Source organism: Chiloscyllium plagiosum, unplaced genomic scaffold (assembly GCF_037043375.1).
Source record: "Chiloscyllium plagiosum isolate Xiang-an unplaced genomic scaffold, Cpla_swu_hap1 HiC_scaffold_13, whole genome shotgun sequence".
NCBI lineage: Eukaryota > Metazoa > Chordata > Chondrichthyes > Orectolobiformes > Hemiscylliidae > Chiloscyllium > Chiloscyllium plagiosum.
In genome coordinates, this window is record NW_028270151.1 from 21,184,950 (window position 1) to 21,203,016 (window position 18,067).

At 41.7% G+C, this 18,067-nt stretch overlaps 1 protein-coding gene across 2 annotated transcripts in view; it reads right to left on the bottom strand.

Annotated features, from left to right (window-relative positions):
• The window catches only part of gpr160 (G protein-coupled receptor 160), a 50,984-nt gene extending 33,279 nt beyond the window's left edge, over positions 1-17,705 (bottom strand). Inside the window, exon 1 of one of the 2 annotated variants that reach the window (XM_043702645.2) lies at positions 17,510-17,705. The gene's annotated coding sequence lies outside the window, so the exon portion shown is untranslated. The remainder of the gene's footprint in view (positions 1-17,509) is intronic. The other variant, XM_043702642.2, reaches the window with a different exon arrangement.
• Positions 17,706-18,067: the final 362 nt, after the last annotated feature.

The following is an 18,067-nucleotide window of genomic DNA, read 5'->3' on the forward strand; positions in this document are numbered from 1 at the left end:
TTGGGGCCTTGGATAGAGGTGAGGGAGGAGGTTTGGGCGCAGGTTTTACAGTTCCTGCGGTGGCAGGGGAAAGTGCCAGGATGGGAGGGTGGGTCGTAGGGGGGCGTGGACCTGACCAGGTAGTCACGGAGGGAACGGTCTTTGTGGAAGGCGGAGAGGGGTGGGGCACCACTCCCCACCTCTTCCTCCGCTACATTGATGACTGAATTGGCGCCACCTCATGCTCCCGCGAGGAGGTTGAGCAATTCATCAACTTCACCAACACATTCCACCCTGACCTTAAATTTACCTGGACCATCTCTGACACCTCCCTCCCCTTCCTGGACCTCTCCATCTCCATCAGTGACGACCGACTTGACACTGACATCTTCTACAAACCCACCGACTCCCACAGCTACCTGGATTACACCTCTTCCCACCCTACCTCTTGCAAAAATGCCATCCCGTATTCCCAATTCCTCCGCCTCCGCCGTATCTGCTCCCAGGAGGAGCGGTTCCACCATAGAACACACCAGATGGCCTCCTTCTTTAGAGACCGCAATTTCCCTTCCCACGTGGTTAAAGATGCCCTCCAACGCATCTCATCCACATCCCGCACCTCCGCCCTCAGACCCAACCCCTCCAACCGCAACAAGGACAGAACGCCCCTGGTGCTCACCTTCCACCCTACCAACCTTCGCATAAACCAAATCATCCGCCGACATTTCCGCCACCTCCAAACAGACCCCACCACCAGGGATATATTTCCCTCATCTGCAGTCATTGTTTTTACCTCAATGGCTGACTGGCCTATTTATTTTCCTGTGTGTTGTAGCATCGTAAAATGTCTCAAACTGCCTAACAGGAACGTTATCAAATAAATTTTGATAACGATCCATATATCAGGGCAGAAATTGTACGTTAAAGGCTATCTTAAAGCAGGAAACAGGGTCAGCAGTGTTTCAGTAAGGAATTCCAGATTTTGGGACCTAAATGGCTGAAGTCATGGCAACAAATGATGTGGAGTGATGAAAACCAAAGCTATACAAGGGGTCAGAATTGGAGGAGCAAAGAGAAATCAAAGGTTTGCAAGGGCTGAGGAAGTTACTAAGTTAGAGAAGGACAATGCTATCGTGGGATTTAAAACCAAATTTGGATATTAAAATTGAGGTGTGGCTGGGCCAGGAACCAATGCAGTTCAGAAAGCACAGAGGTGATGAGTGAATGTGGCATGGTGCAGAATCGAGAAATACTGGTCACAGTTTGAAATGGTCTAAAAATTGGTTATGTTGAAATGGGTATGTTGAGATATGTCTTTATAATCACTTATATCCCAACATGTTATCTCCACCATGCCACAATAATCTTTACCCAAAGAGTTGGTTACATATCTTCTGACCCTGTTGATGGTAAAAATGTACATTGAACAAACCAACATGAAAGTTTGGTGCACATAAAAGGGAAAAGCACAAGCTATTTTTCACTATATAAGAATTATCAGAAATTGTTTTACTATAAATATGAGCAATAGAAATTCAACCCATTTTATCTCAATAACAACCTTGCAGCTACTCAAATCTCACTGAAGAGTCAACCTGTTTCCAATTTAAAGATCAGCTCGTGCTGCCATACTTAGTTTCTTACTGGCAAAATTCTGGACCCAGCTCTATGCTAGCTTCTGATGTTAAAATCTCTTCATGAAATCCTTAAATCTCTTATTTCTTAACATGAATTAATTAAATTACTCTTCTACAATCGTCTGCTTACGGAGCCTCTCTAGATATCATTCTCCTGTCCTGATTGTTCTGGAGACTGATAAACTACACTGTGACTGGAAAAGACCTTTCCTCTCTGAGCACACATTCTAACTGAATGTCTGGTGGGTTTTCTCCCTCTAAAGGGAAACTTTCTGTCTGCCTTAGTTTGCCTGTCCTTGGGCACACTGATAGGTAACAACCCTTCTTTTCTCTCTGTTATTGCTAAGTCACTGAATAAATAACCTCAAGGGGTTAAAAGCTTCTTTTGGATGCATGTAAACAAAATTTCAGACATCCAACCAGAGTACATAAAACTCAAGAATGAAACTTAGGTCCATCCTTTTTAACCCACACTATATAGAAATACATATAAAATATCAAGCTAAACATGGTCCTGTCCTCTTTAGAACCCAACTTCCCAATTTGTAAAATTAATACATCATGAACCTTCATCACTCAATAGATTAAAGGGGAAGCAATGGCCTACTACTATTTCTATTGGAATATTAATCCAGAAACTCAGCTAATATTCTAAGGACCCGAGTTCAAATTCCATTATGGTAGATAGTGGAATTTGAATTCAATTTTAAAAATTTGGAATTAAGGATTTAATGATGACCATGGAACCATTGTCAATTGTTGGAAAACCCATCTGGAACACTAATGTTCCTTGAGGAAGGAAATCTGTCATCCTTAACTGATTTAGTCTTCATGTGACTCCAGAACCACAAAAAATATGGTTGACTCTTAACTCCTCTAGGCAATTAGGGACAGGTAGTAAATGCTGGTCTAGCCAGAGATGTCCATATTCCATGAATTAATTAAAAAAAAACTGAGTTCAGTAGTATATTGGCCTTTCAGTCTCCCAGCAGGGGCTATTTAACTATTTTGAGAGTTTCTGTTTAAAAGACTAGATTTATTTCTCTATATCTAACCCCTGTGCTGGGGAGGTTTACTTTCTGTTTAAAACAGTAGAAGGAACTTCATTCTGTATCTAACTCTGTGTAGTAGCAGTCCTGGGAGTATTTAATGGGGAAAGTGAAGAGGCAACTTTATTCTGTGTCTATTCACATCTGATACCTGTCCTTGGAGTGTTTAATAGGATGGCGTAGAGGAAACTTTATTCTGCAACTAACTTTATTCTGTTCATCTGCTGGGAATGTTTGATGGGGACAGTATGGAGGGAACTTTACTCAGTAACTAACTCCATACTGTACCTCTGCTGGAATTGACTGTGTTTTGCTCCTGCCCCATTTGTGAATTTGCAGCGTTCACCTGGTCCATGAACTTGTTCAGGGCCACCTGACCTATCTGAACATTGTATATCACGGGACCTTACCTCGCATCAACCATGCATTTTACCCATGCAGGGCCATTTCCATGGTTTCAGTACCAAATTCCATCCCTTAAAGTAAACTCTTGCTTAGAGGAGCCTTGTGTAAAGTCTCATCAGCAAATCACCCTTTATTTACAAGTGCATAGTACTTGACACTGGTCCAACTTCTTCTGAGCCAGCCCTCAGAGTGAACAGAACTTCTGACACTCCTGTTTATAGCTGTCAGCCAGGGTTCCTTGATTGGACCAGATTAACAGCTCCATTCAGGGAACTCATATTCTGTGATGTCTACCTGGCTGACCTTGTTATAATCACTACAGTTGATAAGTATATAAGGGAGAAAAGAACAGAAAGCTATATTGTTTTGGAGGGTTGAAGGTGGGAGGGAGCTCATGTGGAGCACAAACACAGGTGCACTCTAGTAGGAAGTACCAACACATGACCTTTGCCCTCTATTGTTGCTCACCAACTCTCCTGCCATTGGTCACCCAATATTATGTTTCAACCTATGATACCAGTTAGGAAGAAAATGAATATACTAAATGATTATTGGCTGTCAATCAAATAGATTTTGCTCACATACCTGATATGTGTAAAATAGATTAAAGCAGTGAAATTAATTTATTTTAAAAACAGCGTTTTACTTAACTTGTATGCCTTTTATTCTTAGGTGTTCCTCCCATCAATGTCTTTTAATTTCAGGGGGGTTCAACAATAAACATTTTGGGCTGAAAAGCCTGTTTATATGTGAATCTATATGAAGACAATTGATTGAGTTTGAGAAGAATAAACTCTACAATGTCAGAGAAGAAAACTATTCTCCCAGTTTCAGGCACTAACTTGTTGTAATGATTGCATTTTTAGGATGTGAAGTCATGGAGCCACCAATTTTGTTATGTTGGTCGGATATTGCTTCTGATAAAAAGGAAACTGAAGTCGTAAAAGGAGGCACACCTTGTGCATCAGACAGGAATCAAATTATAAAAGTTTAAATTCTGTTATTTCAAGCATAAGAGGTCTGCAAAAGATATTTGAGTAATAAATTTAATAGAGTATTGAGTAGCTGATTTGCCTTTGAAACTAATATTCAATATAGATAATATTCAATGCAATAATGCCAATACTCTAAATGGCATGAATCCTCACTGGGGAGTTTTGAGTTCCTGAAACATTGTTAAATGTTGTTTTTAGTTGATTGTATTCCCAGAATTCTTGCAGCCAATTGGTAGGGTCATCAAGGGTGATTTTCAGATCAGTGGCTGTTAAAACCCATTAGAAATTGGCGATCATCCCAAATGGATAGGTTTTGAAATCTATTGAGATTCATTATTAGACTTCAGTCAGGAACCAGCTGTGCATAATCCTTCATCAATTCCCATTCCCATTCTGAGAGGTGCACAGCTAGGTTGGTGTAAGATAGTGAAAGAGAATGTGACACTGTGGAGGTCAGAGTGTTGATTGATGCCATAGAATGAGGGAAAGTGAAGGCCATTCAGTGCTTTGAGCTTCTTGTACCACTCAATGCAGCCATAGTTCAGTCTGCGTCACCTCAGTTCACCTGTAGAAGAGGACCCTTTTCTTCACATCTGCCTATGCTTTACCTCATCAGGAAATAGTTAACCATCCAATTTGGGTTTATAAAATCATGAGGGCCATGGATAGGGTAAATAGACAAGGTCTTTTCCCTGAGATGGGGGAATCCAGAACTAGATGGCATAGGGTTAGGGTGAGAGGGAAAGATTTAAAGGGGCAACTTTTTCATACAGAGGGTGGTGCATGTATGGATTGAACTGCCAGAGGAAGTGGTGGACGCTGGTACAATTACAACATTTAAAAAGCATCTGGGTGGGTATTTGAATAGGAAGGGTTTAGAGGAATATGGGCCAAGTGCTGGCAAATGGGACTATTAGTTTAGGATGTCTGGTCCGCATGGATGAGTTAGACCGAAGGATGCTTTCCGTTTGTACATCTCTATGACTCTAGGTTGGATGTGGTTCCATTCCGAGCATGAGTATCGGTTGCCTTTATTGCAATACAAAAGAATCAATCCAGGGGACTAAAGCACCATTGATAATACAGGTTACTGTTGTTGAATCCATCAAAATAGTAATTTTACTTAAAAGCAAAGAATAAAATGATGTTCAACTCCATTTTGACGTAGTCCCCTTTCCTTCTGCCTACGCCTGGCCGTCAATGGGCATTGCATGTAAATTAATCACTTGAAAATGATCTACTGGTGCTGGATAATAGATGGAAATTAATTTGGTTATGGGAAAAATATGTTCAGTTGTGTGTAAGAATACCCTGGATGTGAAAACAAAATGCAATTATGCTGTTCTGATATTAGGATGTACATTCTTTCAGGTGAGACATTTAATAAGATAAGAAAATAAGAAATAAGGGCAGGAAAAGACCAGTTGGCCCTCAAGCCTAGTCCACTATTCAATTAGATCATGGCCAATTTGATCATGCTTTCAATTCCAACTTGCTGCTTACCTGCCCCTCCAATGCCCCATATTCCGTTGTAGATCAAACAACTCACCCTTGAATATATTCAATTATTCAACCTCTATTGTTCTCTAGGGTGGACAATTCTGAAGATTGATAACCCTCTAAGAGTCAAGATTAGAGTGGTGCTGGAAAGGCACAGTAGGTCAGGCAGCATCCGAGGAGCAGGAAAATCGGCGTTTCGGGCAGGAGCCCTTCATCAGGAATGATTCCTGATGACGGGCTCCTGCCCAAAATGTTGATTTTCCTGCTCCTCGGATGCTGCCTGACCTGCTGTACTTTTCCAGCACCACTCTAATCGTGACTCTAATTACCAACCTCTGCAGTCCTCACTTTTGCCTAACTCTCTAAGAGTAGAAATTCCTCGTTGTCTTTATGCGAGATACCTTATTTTGAAATCATGTGTCTTATTTTAGGTTAGATTACTAGATTAGTGTGGAAACAGGCCCTTCGGCCCAACAAGTCCACACCGACCCACCGAAGCGCCACCCACCCAGACCCATTCCCCTACATTTACCCCTTCATGTAACACTACGGGCAATTTAGCATGGCCAATTCACCTAATCTGCACATTTTTGGACTGTGGGAGGAAACCGGAGCACCCAGAGGAAACGCACGCAGACACGGGGAGACTGTGCAAACTCCACACAGTCAGTTGCCTGAGGCGGGAATTGAACCCGGGTCTCTGGTGCTGTGAGGCAGCAGTGCTAACCACTGTGCCACCATGCTGCCCACTGCCACTGTGCAACTCCCCCGCGACTGCCCACCAAGGCTCAATCTGCTGCCTCAGTTCGTTAAAAAAGATTCCATCACAACATTTCAAAGCAAACCAGGAGAAAAAAAGACATGCTGTCAACTTGCCATCCTGGAGCCATCAAGAAAGATGCAGCAATGCTGTATTTTGAAGGAAATGACCTGCTGTCAATCAACAGAACATTGGCTATAATCAACAGCTCATGCTTGCACAATTCAAAACATTGCCCCTCCTCAGAAAATCCAGCTCAATCTCTGTGAGATTGCCACTTTGCTCCCTGTTTTACAAAAACGATAACTCCCCATTTCTGACAGGAGATTTTGATCTTAGTTTCTTCAGAAATGCAGAGGTGTACTTCCATTCTGAAAGTTCTCTTATAGTTTAGAATTGTTGCAGGAAGGCAAATCATTCAGCTTTTAAATAGCCAGCTGCCATATTCTGAAATTTCAAGTTCTACAATCACAATCACCTTGACAGCTATTGTCAAATGGTAAGTGGATAAGGAAAGACTGAGGTTAGGCTACTGGAAGATGGGATACCAGATGGTGAGGTGGCAGAGAAGTAGGGTGCTAAATGGGTTGGGGAGGAAGGTGCCAGATAAAGATTTTTTTAAAATTCACTCATGGGACATGGACATCACCAGGGAGCCAACATTAATTGCCCATCTCTAGGTGCTCTTGAGAAGGTGGTGCTGAGTGTTCCAGTTCACATGTGGGAGGCTGACCCACCATACCCTTCGGGAGGGAATTCCAAGGTTATCACCAGTGACAGTGAAGGGATTGGTGATATATTTCCAATTCAGAATGATGAGTGACAGAGGGGAACCTGCAAGTATCGGTGTATCTGCTGCCCTTGTCCTTCTAGACGGAAGTGGTTATGGATTTGGAAGGTGCTGTCTAAAGATCTTTTATGAATTTCTGTGGTGCATCTTGTAGATAGTACTAAGCATCAATGGTGGAGGGTGTGGATGTTTATGGATGCCAATCAAGCAGGTTACTTTGTTCTGGATGGTATCAAGCTTCTTGAGTGTTGTTGGAGTTGTACGCATCCAGGCAGGTAGGGAGTATTCCATCACACGCTTGATTTCTAGCCTGTAGGTGGTGGACAGGCTTTCGGGAGTCAGGAGGTGAATTACTTGCAGCAGGATTCATGGGCTTGGGGCCTGCTCTTGTAGTGTTGATATTGTGAGGCTAGTTGAGTTTCGGGTCAATAGGAACACCAAGGATGTTGACAGTGAGAATTCAAGAGATGGTAATTGGATTGTCTGTTTTTGGTTATGGTCATTGCCTGGCATTTGTGTGGTGCGATGTGACTTGCCACATGTCAGCTCAAGATATCCAGGTCCAGCTGGATTTGAACACAGACTATTTCAGTATCTGAGCAGTCACAAATAGTGCTTAACAGTGTGTAATCATCAGTGAACATCCCCACTTCTGACCTTATGATGGACAGAAAGTCATTGATGAAGCAGCTAAAGATGGTTGGGTTAGGGACACTACCATAAGGAACTCCTGCATAGATGTCCTAGAGCTGAGATAACTGACCTCCAACAACTACAGCCATCTTCCTATGTGCCAGGTATGACTCAAACCAGCAGAGAATTTGCTTTCTGATACCAGATGATTTCATTTTCGGTTGGGCTCCTTGATGCTACATTTGGTCAATGAGGCCTTGATGTTAAGGGCTGTCGCTCTCACCTCAGGAATTCAGCTCTTTTGTCCATGTTGCAAGGTAATAAGAGGGGTGCTGGTAAGTAATGCAGTGTTTAGGGTAGGTTGGTGTGGTTGGGAGATCTCGTATCCTTTTGGGCTGGATGCCACAAAGATAGATTAGGCCTGGAGCTGAGGAACGGAGCAATGAGTCTGAAGGGTGTGGAGAAGGGGAGGTGCCAAGTCCAGAACAGATGATGATGAGGGGAGGGGGTAATGGTTGTGTACTGGGTTGGGGGAATGGGAGGCAGAGCAGGGGATGGTAGGTTCAGAGTGGGGAGGAGGGGAGAAGTTCTGAAGTGGGGGAAGGTGAGTGTTGGCTCTAGAGCAAAGGAAAGATGGATGTCAGGGCTGAAGTGGGACAGTGTAGGGTCCTGGGATAGTCTAGCATGCGTATGTGGTCTGGGGGAGGAGTTGTTGTGGGTGCATGAGGTAAGTATGGAATCAGTTGGATAGTTACTAAGGAGTTAAATTATATTTTTAAAATCACTTATGGGATATGGGCATCTTTGGGTATGTCAGCATTTATTGCCCATCTCTAATTGCCCAGAGAGCAGTTCAGAATCAACCACATTGCTGTGGGTCTGGAGTCACATGTAGGCCAGACCAGATAAGGGTGGCATTTTCTTTCCCTAAGGGACATTAATGTATTAGATGGGTTTTTCCAACAATTGATCATCATTGGATTCTTAATTCTAGCTTTTTTAAAAATTCCACCATCTGCATAGTAGAATTTGAACCCAGGTTATGAGAACATTAGCTGACTTTCCTAGATTAACATTCTAGTGATAATACCATTAGGCCATTGCCTCCTCTATGTTTAATAGTTTAGCTTTTCATGAGCAATTATTTAATTAATTTTATCGGAAACTTCTGAAATCTCCAATTTAAATGGCTAACTTCTGAGGATGGAGAAAGCGAGGACTGCAGATGCTGGAGATCAGAGCTGAAAATGTGTTGCTGGAAAAGCGCACCAGGTCAGGCAGCATCCAAGGAGCAGGAGAATCGACATTTCGGGCATGAAGGGCTCACGCCCGAAATGTCGATTCTCCTGCTCCTTGGATGCTGCCTGACCTGCTGCGCTTTTCCAGCAACACATTTTCAGCGCTAACTTCTGAGGATCCCAGGCAAAAAAAGAGCTGTATAACCGAATCTTCAATTTCCTGGGTAATTCCTTTGGAGTGTGCCACAATGGGGATTTTACAGGGTTTCTGTGTACAACTTTCATCTACATTAGAATAATTGGATTGCCTGACCATTGGAAAATCGAGGTCATAATGTCTAAGGGTCATTGGACATAAAACGTTAATTCTGCTTTCTCTCCACAGATGCTGCCAGTCCTGATCTCAGCTTTTCCAGCAATTGCTGCATTTGTTTATTCATAAGATCTAATTTTAGTTGGGATTTTTTTATTAAGCAGCACCTTCTGAACAATTGAGAATGTACTAAGAATTACGCTAACAATTAATTTACTATTATCAGTTGGGCTCTCAGTTCAGATCATTTACGCATACTGAAAGCTACATATATTCATGCATAATGACAGGTCTTTTGCAGGCAAAAGGAACATGTTCAAGCATTGCATAATTTGAATTAACAAAAGCTTTAGATCATAATTCCTGAGTGCATTCTCCATGCAACATCTCATTCAATTATAATTAATTTGCCAACAAATCAACACTCTTTTCCCATGCAGTATAAATTCTTGCTCCACTTGAAATTTGGTGTTCTTTCATCTGGCCTGATGATTGCAAGCCAAAGCTTCAATGGCATGTCCCTTTTCCAGCAGTTAAATTTTGTCTAGATGAGTTTTCCTAAGTGTCTCAGCCAATGTTTATCTGTCAATCAATGTCACACAGAACTAAATTGCATTTCGATTTGGAGGGTGCATATTTGATTGTCACATTGCTGCAATTAATGCATTTCAAAAAGTACCAAAAAGCATTTTCTGATGTCCTTAGGTCGTGAATGCATACATAAAAATGCATGTCTTCTTGTTCTTTTCGATAATTATCCTTTCAGAATTGAAATTGTATCCATGCAGCCTGAGAGAATGCTGAATTTGCAGGCCCAACTGAAGTTGGGAACGGAGGTCAGAAAATTACAAGAATGGCTGGTATGCAAGCACCAATTCCAGGGCATATAAAGGACACCTGCCTTGTTGAATTTAAGGTTTTAAACAGTAATTAAGAGGACTCTTCTTGCATAGCAATCCACTGCTTTGTGTGCCAAACTACTGCGCATAATTGGAGATTGAGCCTGTCACCACGCCAATTCAGAACCTTCCCTGGTCAGATGTACAGGTCAGTGATTTCTTCAAAGAGTCACAGAATGATATAGCACAGAAACAGACCTCTCAGTCCAACTCTGCTGCGCTGACCAGACATGCCAATCTGACCTAGTCCTATTTGCCAGCATTTGGCCCATATCCCTCTGACCCTTCCTATTCAAATACCCATCCTGGTGCCTTTTAAATGTTACAACTGTAGCCATCTCCATACTTCGCCTGGAAACTTGTTTCATCCATGCACCAACTTTTGCATAAAACGGTTACCTCCCCCACCCCCCACCTTAGGTCCTTTTTAAATTTTTCCCCTCTCACCTTAAATCTATGTCCTCTAGTTTTGAACTCCCCCAACCCTACAAAAAGGCCTTGGCTAATTGTTCTATCCATGCCTCTCAATAAATTAATAAACCTCTATAAAATCATCCCTCAGCCTTCTACACTCCAGGGGGAAAAGTCCCAGCCTATTCTGCCACTCCCTGTAGTTCAAACCCTCCAGTCCCTGGCAACACCCTTATAAATTCTTTCCACACTCTCTCAAGTTTAACAAGAAGCGCAACTAGAATTGTACCCAGTATTCCAAACGTAGCCTCACCAATGTCCTGTACAGCCGTGATGTGACATCCCAACCCCTCTAGTCAATGTTATTATCAATGAAGTTAAGTGTGCCAAACACCTTCTTCACTACTCTGTCTATTTGTGACTCCATTTTCAAAGAGTGACGCATTTGTACCCGTAGTTCTCTTGGTTTCGCAGCACTCCCCAAGACCCTACTGTTAAATGTTTAAGTCCTGCCTGGTTTGCCTTACCAAAATGCAACACCTCACATTTTACTAAATTAAACTCCATCCATTAGTCCTTTGCCCCTCACCTCAATCTTCAGGAACCGGAACAACTCCTGGTTCTACCACCAGGGAAAAGATTTAACTCAAAGGATGGTCTATCTTGAACAGATCATTGTTGAGGTTTGTTCATTGACCCCACTGGTGAGAAAGGACACTGAATGGGTTTCAACCATTTCTCACACACTCTTTCTAATAATTAACAGTGCTGCTTGCATTCCATTGAGATTACTACTTCTGCATGGTCACATATTCTGTACAGGTTTAAACGAAGAACATCATTTTGCTCATCAGAGATCATTCATCCAGCAACAATCAGCACTCTTTCCGGACTATTTTGTTCAACTTATGTGCACTACGCATGAGGAAACCTTTGGAAAGGATATGATTTTTTACTAGAGTGGTGACAGAATGAGGAATTACAGGTGTGTGAATCAACTGCAGAAACTGGATTATTGCAAAGAAGACTATGCCAAGTTTTTTTTCTCATATTCAGCCATAAGGTTTGGGTATTGCTGTCTAGGATAACATTCATTACCCATCCCCCATTGCCATGGAAAAGTTGAGTCATTTCCTTTAACTATTGCAGTCCATGAGCTAAGGTACATCCACAGTGCTGTTGGAAAGGGAGCTCTAAAAGCTTGACCCAGCAACACTGAAGGAATGGCAATATTTTTCCAAAGGAGGATGGTGTGTGACTTTGAGGGGAACTTGTAAATGGGGGTGTTCCTTGTATTTCCTCTCCTTGTCTTTGTAGGTGGCAAAGGTCAGGTCAGGCTGTTGTTATAGGAGCCTTGGTGAGTTGCGGCAATGCATCTTGTAGATGGTACTCGCTGCTACCATTTTCAATGATAGTGAGGGGTCTGAATGTTGAAGGTGATAGATGGAATGCCAATCAAGCCAGTTGCTTTGAACTTCTTGAATATTGTTGGAGCTGCACCCATCCAGGCCAGTGGGGAGTAGTCTGACATACTCCTGACCTGTGCCTCGTGGATGCTTTGGGGAGTTAAGAAATGAGTTACTCACTTAAGAATTCCCAGCCTGTTCTTGCAGTCATAGTATTTAGATGGGTTTTAATAGAGGTTTTTCAACTGATGAAGGATTTATATAGAGCAATTGAGGAAAAACCTTTCCAAATGATTGGAAGGTTATTAAAGAGAAGATACAAATTTCAGGTAATTATCAAAAGAGGTGATTTCAGGAGACAAAATCTTTTTGTGCTGTAAGTGATATAGAATGCATAGTATAGATGAATACAGGGCACAATTTAATCCAGCCCATCACTTTGGGATACAAGTTATCACTGTTCCTAGGTCAAAATCCCAGAAATCCCTCCATAATAGCACTGTGGGTATTCCTACATAAAAAGGACTGCAATGGTTCAAGAAGGCAGCTCACCAGCACTCCTCAAGGATGGTTAGGAATGTCCATTAAATGTTGGCCATAGTCAGAATGAAATTGCATTTCCCATGGTTAATCCATCTCGCCTGTACATCCCTGGGTAGGAAGTGCAGTTCAGCATTACCAATCTACCTAACTTGCACATCTTTGGACTGTGGGAGGAAACCAGAGCACCTGGAGAAAATCCACAAAGAGAATGTGCAAACCCCACACAGACAGTCACTGAGGGAGGAATCAAACCCAGGTCTCTGGCACAGTGAGGCAACAGTGCTTACCTCTGAGCCACTGTGCAGTCCATACTCTTGGGATAATTGAAATCAGTCAGAACTCTCCTGTCAAAGCTTTTTAAAAAATCAATTTGCCTGTTCAGGTGTGCTAAGACAGACCTCTGGAGCAGGTGGGATTTAAACCGAGGTCCTCTGGGCCAGAGGTAGAGACACTACCACTGTGTCACAAGAGCCCTCCCAGCAATCTGTATCATAGTCCTAATGACCTCTTCTTGCTGGTTCCTAGTTAGGCAATTCCCTAGATTTTAAATTCTTGCTTTCAAATTCCTCCATGGATTTGCCCCTCTATATAGTCTCGTCCAGTCCTACAGCCCTCCTAAATATATGCAATCCCCTGACTCTGGCCACAGATTTTTAATCACTTCACAATAGTGACTGAGCCTTCAGCTGCCTGGATCCTCAGCTCTGCAATTTCCTTTGCCAACCCCTTCATTCCTTTTTCCTACTCCCCCAACATGCTCCTTCAACCTCTTCAGCCCAGCTTTAAGTTGCCAATTCTCAAATCTCCCCATGTAGCCCAATGTCAAATTTTGTTTAACATTCCTGTGAAGCGACTTGGGATAGTTTACTAAATTAAAGGCATTATATAAATGGAACTTGTTGTTGTCATTGTATTTCTGAAAAAAACCCAAGGCAACTCTGTGAGATTGTCAACTAATTCTTCACTTAAAATTGTAAGTTACTGACCTGACTGGATGCGTCACAGCAAAAGTTTTCTCTTGCCCTCAATATGCCCGACTTTTGTTATGCTTGGCATAAAAATAAATCAAACATGGCTAAATTCTCTTTGTATCTGACCATTTGCCCAGATTCAGCATTGCACTATGCTGCTGTTGGCTTTTAAATGATACCGAGCATTTCTCTGCTACAAACAGTTCTCCCTGAATTATTTAACAGATATGAGACTAATGAGGCTATCAGAAAACATGTGAAACATTTTCAAATGGACTTCCATAATTCAAGACTACCATAAATTGAATCATTTGAATTAGCTTTTGCAATCTTAAAAGGATTGTGTTAAGAGTATTACATGAGATGCTTGAGGAGAATGCACATGTCATATTCAAACACATCCAGAAAACTAAGTTATTGACACTGTCACTCATTTTTTCCAGGTCGACCTTTTCCTTGGATTGTGAAAAGGCTGGTCAGAAATGAATCCCCATTCCACCTGAAATACCTTTGCCCACTTACCATCCACGCTATCCTACCTTCTCCATCAATATTATCCTTCCCTCACCCATACTGCCACCCACCCCCCAACTTTCATTGGCTGCCATCAAAAATATTCCCCTACACCAATCACATTCCTCTTCCCCTCTCCATAAGGCATAGGAGCAGAATGAAGCCATTCAGTCACTGATCTATCGGGAGATAGCTGATGGTGGGATTACATTGATATTGATACAGGATTATGGGAATAGAGGAGGGCAGAGGGTTTAGTTTGGGATTTTAACAAGGCAAGGGTGAGAGATCAGGAGTGAGTTTTGTTTGCGATTGAAACAAGGCTAGGGGAATAGGATGGTCAGTGGATTTAATTTGAGAATGATACAAGCAATAGGGATTTTGAGGGAACTGGAATGATTTTGAATTGAGACATAGCTATGGGGACAGGGGAGATTTAGAATTGAGATAAGGTCAATGTGTTTAGTTTGTGATTGATACACTGCAGTGAGAACAACAGGCTGGAAGAATAGTTTTAGTTTGTGACATGATATTTGGGCAATGGGATCAATTTGAGATCAATATGGTCAGAAATGACAGAGCATGGGCAGTGTAATGCATCAAGTTACATTGAGTTTACTATGTTTATCCTCCATACACCATTCCTTGCACACTTAGGAATGAAGAAAATTGAAACTAAGAAATTTAAGTATAGCTACTAAGTAAAAGGAGCGAGCTTATAGTGACATCTAATAACATGTAACAGGAAGCTTGGTATCAGGAGAGGACACCAAATACAATGTCCTCCCTTACCGTTCTCACTGTATAATTTTGTTGAATAAAGGTGTTGGTTTTCAATCAGGTGCAATTATAATATGATAATGCATTACTACACTGTTTTTCCTCTGAGCGGGAATGGCAGAATCTCAGCAGTGGCAGTGGATGGGTCCCAAATCCTTTTATTATTTCTCTGAGCCACTTCAAACTCCTAAGACCTTTTTCCAAGAGGAAAAATCAGCAGAATAACATTCACCTCACTCCCAGGCCTCAAGTTGATTGTGCTGCCAACTCCTGAGAATATCATCAATAACTAATCTGCATATTTAAAGAACAACACTGATGACTTTGTATGAGTGCCCTTACTGCTTGTGATCAGCCAGATGGATGCAGATGCCAGTAATTAAATTGTCTACTCCTGCTGAATTCTAACAGGTTAGGGTGTGCCAACGATAAGGGTAAAAATTACCCTAGCATGAATATAATGGAGCGGCATGGTGGCTCTGTGGTTAGCACTGCTGCCTCACAGTGCCAGGGACCTACATTTGATTCCTGCTTTGGATGACTGTGTGGAGTTTGCACGTTCTCCCTATGTCTGTGCGGGTTTCCTCCGGGTGCTCTGGTTTCCTCCCACATTTGAAAAAAGATGTGCAGGCCAGGTGAATTGGCCATGCTAAATTGCCCATAGTGTTAGGTGCGTTAGTCAGGGGTAAATGTAGGGAAATGGGTCTGGGTGGGTTACTCTTCGGAGTGTTGGTATGGACTTGTTGGGCCGAATGGCCTGTTTTCACACTGCAGGGAATCTAATCTATTTACTTTTTTGGTGTTTCATGAAAGAGTCATTGAGATGTACAGCATGCAAACAGACCCTTCAGTTCTACTCGACCTAACCAGTCAAAAATCCTAAATTAATCTAAATCCTTCAAAAACCTTCCTTTTCATATGCCCATCCAAATGCTTTTTAAATGTTTTAAGTATACCAGCCTCTACCAATTCCTCTGGCAGCTGATTCCATACAGGCATCACCCTGTGCATGAAAAAGTTGCCCCTTAGGTCCCTTTTAACTCTTTCTCCTCTGAACCTAAACCAAGCCCTTTAGTTCTGGACGCCTCCACTCCTGGGAAAAGCCCCGCCATTCACTGTATCCATGCTCCTCATTATTTTATAAGCCTCTGATGTGCCAAGGAAAGTAGCCCTCTCCCTATTCAGCCTCTCCCTATAGCTCAAACCTTCAATTCCTGGCAACATCCTTGTAAATCTTTTCTGAACCCTTTCAAGTTTAACAACATCTTTCCTATAGCTGGGAGACCAGAATTGAATGCAATATTCCAAAAGTGGGCTAACCAATGTCTTGAACAACATAGACTGAATGCACTGACCAATAAAGGCAAGCATACTATCCTGTCTACCTGTGACTCCACTTTCAAGAAACTATAAACCTGTACTCCAAGGTCTCTTTGTTCAGCAACACTCCCATGACCTTATTATTAAGTGTATAAGTCTTGCCTTCATTTATTTTTCCAAAATGCAGCACCTCACATTTACTTAAACTAAATTCCATTTGCTACTCCTTGGCCCATTTGATCAAGATCTTAGCTAACCTTCTTTGCTGTCTACCACACTACTAATTTTGATGTCATCTGCAAACTTGCTGACAATCCCTTCTATAATCACATCTAAATTTTTATGTAAATGATGAAAAGCAGTGGACCCTGCAGCAATCCTTGTGACACACTGTTAATTACAGACCTCCAGCCTGAAAAACAATCCTCCAACACCACCCTCTGTCTCCTACCCAACAGATAGTAATAACAGGAGATGATTTAAAATCACTTTTTTTTGGAAATAACCAAGGGTGATTCATGTTCCAGATAAATCCAAGTCTAGGCAGCTGTGTCTCAGGGAAAGAGCCCTGGAAGTCCCTGGTACACAAATTTCAATCCAGAGTACACTAACTTAACTACTTTCTCTTTTTGGAATATTTCTGATGCATAATGGAGGTGCAGCACAAAGCACACAGTTTAAATCATCTTGGATAAAGGTGTATGCTAAACATCTAAATGTAAGTACGTTAGGAAGAGCTGTTCAGCTGCCTTTTATAATGGCCATTATTGCCTTAGCTATAACATACATCAAAGAGTACTACTGTAGTAGCAATACCGGAAACTCTGTGAAAGCAGGATATTGAGAAAAGAGCGGAAAGCTGCCATTTTAGAATCAATCAAATTGCAATGGGACAAGTGGGTTGGACCAGGTCGAGAAGGCAGATATGCCTCTCAGAAGTGCTTCAGTAAAGCAAAGGAGTCTTTACAGTAATCCTTTATAATTGTCATAGTTTTCCACCACTGAGATTAGCTTTCAATTCTGGAATTATTGATTGAAATTAAAAATCAGCCACCTTACATGAATTTGAACCCATGCCGGCAGGAAAGGCTATTTTGTTCGCTAGTTTACTGACTTTACCATTATAACACCAGCTTCCTCATTCAAGTAGTCTGCCTCATAATATTGCACAAGCTGCAGCCTCCATGTAGCCAAATTTACCATGCTAGCACTTGGTATGTTCTGAAATTAATTTTTAAAAATATTGTCACACTAAAATAACCCATGTGCAGATCTCATGAAAGGCATCAGTAAAAATAATACACATATGTTAGAGTCAGCATCCACTCTGTATAAATGAATTATTACCCTAACTTAAAGCCACTCACCTGAGCTTAGTGCATTCCTCTCCAGTGAACAGAAGCCTGTTTCCACTTGATTAAATGCAAAATTGCTTTTCTCACCATCTGACACACTCAACAATCGAGAGAACTTTGAATTGTAATCATTAAAGAAATGAAGGAGAAGGTGTGCCGAAGACAGAAAGAATCACAAAAACTGATGAAGAGATTATATATATTGCTTTGCCCACCATTTAACTCCTCCCACAAATGAGTCCAAGTCAAAGCCCCAGGCCATGGGTGTGATCCATATCTCAAACATTGTCAGGTTCACCAAGAGACGAAAAGCACACAAGAAAAACCATAATTGTTTTGCTTTTATGACTGGTTTCCAAGGTTAGTCAACTCATGCCTCTCCCTACAAATGAACAAACAAGTATAACTTTTGTTGTAATTACATTGGGTGTAATTTCGACATAAAAGTACATATTATTGTAAAACAAACTGCAATTAATAGAAGTGTGTGTTCCAAATATTTATATGTTCAGACGATTCCTTGGCTTAAACAAACAACTAAAATATTCATGTGAAATTTTACAGATGAAG